At 36.0% G+C, this 2,873-nt stretch overlaps 1 pseudogene; it reads left to right on the top strand.

The window, feature by feature from the left end:
• The first annotated feature begins 780 nt into the window (after positions 1 to 780).
• On the top strand, positions 781 to 899 carry LOC112475092 (annotated as a pseudogene).
• The last annotated feature ends 1,974 nt before the right edge of the window (positions 900 to 2,873 follow it).

The following is a 2,873-nucleotide window of genomic DNA, read 5'->3' as shown; positions in this document are numbered from 1 at the left end:
TTAATCCCTGCTGTCACAGGAATTTCGCCTACTCTTATTGAAGAATATTCTTCTTGAATATTATAAAGTCATTCCTTGGGAACATCTGGTAAAATAGTAGAATAAGTAGGGACCCCATTACTTTTTGAAGTATCATAAAACATAAAAATGTGAAACATCCACGTTGGTATATTAAATTATATTATTAGCATAACAAAATACATTAAGGAGTTGTACAAATCATGGCGTGAAATTAAGTCACCTGTTTACTACTTCCTGAGCCAAATTTAGGACACAGGCTATGAATAAGCAGCAGGCCTAGGTTAACAGACCTGGTTGTCTCTGCAAGTGCAAAAGTCACCTGATGACTAAATATTCTTTATCTTGGAATATGGGTGATTAGGGAAGAAGGGAGGACTAGAACAATGTTATTTTTCTCCTGGTTTTCAGATTTTAAAATCCTCAGTATAAACATAGAACAACCTGAAGGTCCCTCGTCACAGGAAATAGGCTTAACATTGAGCTAGAAAAGAGCATTTATACTAGAAAAGGAATGCAGGCTCAATTATCAACTTCTTTCTTCTTTGCTATGATGAAGCTCATGCAATTAACTTATAAATTTTATATGCCACCATTTTGAAGCTATCATTGATAGGGAAGTATTAGCATATTCTTCTGATACAATTTTTTAAAAATCAGTAAAACTCTCAGAATGCTCTGATCTGAATTGGATGGCTAGCCCCTGGGTCTATTAACTGTGTCCAGGATGGCAGAGGTGAGATGAGTTTTAAGAACATGGCAGTCTATGGCCATGCCACCCTGAGCAAGCCTGATTCTGTCTGATCTTGGAAGCTAAGCAGGGTCGGGCCTGGTTAGTACTTGGATGGGAGACCACCTAGGAAAACCAGGCGCTGTAGGCATAAAAAATAAAAAATAAAATAAGGGATTGTAAGCTGACAAGATTCTTGCAATCTGTGAGGTCAACCAAAGGTTGCCTCGCCTAAAAAAAAAAAAAAGGAACATGGCAACCTCCATAACTGTAATTGGCTAGACTGAGAGAAGCAGCACCTACCAACCCAGATTAAATCACAGTTATTCCTTGGTTGAGTTAACATATCTCAAATTTTCTCTCTGCTAACACATTTCTTGGCTTACTATCTTTTCTCAGGCAGCTGGGGAGATCCTTTAAATACATGTCAGATTATATGAATCCTCTTTTCAGGACCCTTTAATGCCATGCCCCAACTCAGAATTGAAACTAAGGTCTTTTCTCGCAGTCTGGCTTTCTCTTTCCACCTGACTTCCTTCCTTATTACTTCCTCTCAATGTCCTTCTCTTGTTGCTCTTCTTCAAATATGTCAAGCAAGACAGGGCCTTCACGCCTGTTCTTCTCTTTGTATTGTACCTGTATAGATAGCGCTTTCTCCCTCAGCTCAAATTACACCTTCTCATAGAGACTTTCTCTGATTCTTAAATTTAAAATTTTACACAGTCTTCCGATTCCTTGCACACCTTTATCACTTTTTTTCATAATGCTTAACGCTTACTAATATGCCATTAGAATTAGTAAGAAGGCAGATTGTCTGTTGAGCTCATAGTTGTATGTGTGCCTAGTGTCTAAAACAACGTCTGAAGTATGAGATTTCCTTACTAAATATTCATGGCTAAGTGAAGGGGATAATATTTTCATAAATGTTAACTATGGACAGTTTAAGTGATTTCTAAAATCACATATCTACCAGGTGTTAGGACTGGGATTTATAAACTAATTCCTGTGAAGCTTGAATTTTTTAAACTGGCACACATGCCAGATAAAGTTTAAAAAGTTTACAAATATTTATTACATAAAGCATAAGATGAACTTACTCTTCTTTATTAAATTTATTGGGGTGACATTGGTTAATAAAATTATATAGGTTTCGAGTGTACAATTCAATAATACATCATCTGTATATTGCATGTGTGTTCACTGCCCAAAGTCAAGTCTTTCATTACTATATATTTGACCCAATTTACCCTTATCTACCTCTCCTCCTCTCCTCTTTGCCTCTGGTAACCACTAAATTGTTTTCTGTGTCTAGGAGTGTTGTGTTTGTCTTGTTCCTTTGTTGCTTTCCGTTTTGTGTCCCACATATAAGTGGAATCGTATGGTTCTCAAAACATGCCATCTGACTTATTTCACATAGCATGATTATCTCAAGATCCATCCATGTTTTCACAAATGGCAGTATCTCATCTCTTCTTATGGCTAAATAATATCCCATTGTATATATGTACCACATATTCTTTATCCAGTCACTTATCAAAGGACACTTCCATGTCTTGTTTCTATGTCTTGGCCACTGCTATGAACATTGGGGTGCATATACCTTTATGGATAAATGTTTTAAATTTTTTTAGGTAGTTATCTAGAAGAGGGATTTTTGGGTCATATGGTAATTCTATTCTTAATATTTTGAGGAACCTCTATACTGTTTTTCATAGTGACTGTACCAATTTACATTCCTAACAGCAGTGTATGAAGGTTTCTTTTTCTCCATAACCTCTCCCCAACACTTGTTATTACTTGTCCTGTTGTCGATAGCCATTCTTATAAGTGTGTGGTGATATTTCATTGTGGTTTAGATTTGCGTTTCCCTAAAAGCTAGTGAAGTTGAGCATCTTTTCATATATCTGTTGGCCATTTGTATGTCTTCTTGGGAGAAGATCTGTTCAGGTCCTCTGCTCATTTTTTAATCGGATCGTGTTTTCTTGTTGTTGTTGAGTTGTATGAGTTCTTTATATATTTTGGATATTAGCCTCTAGACATTATTTAAAGAAATTGAAGAAGATACAAAAAAATGGAAAGATATTCTATGTGCATTGGATTGGAAGAATCTCATAGTTAAAATAGC

The sequence above is a fragment of the Pteropus alecto genome, unplaced genomic scaffold (genome assembly GCF_000325575.1).
Source record: "Pteropus alecto unplaced genomic scaffold, ASM32557v1 scaffold50, whole genome shotgun sequence".
NCBI lineage: Eukaryota > Metazoa > Chordata > Mammalia > Chiroptera > Pteropodidae > Pteropus > Pteropus alecto.
This window is presented reverse-complemented; position numbering and strand designations above follow the sequence as displayed.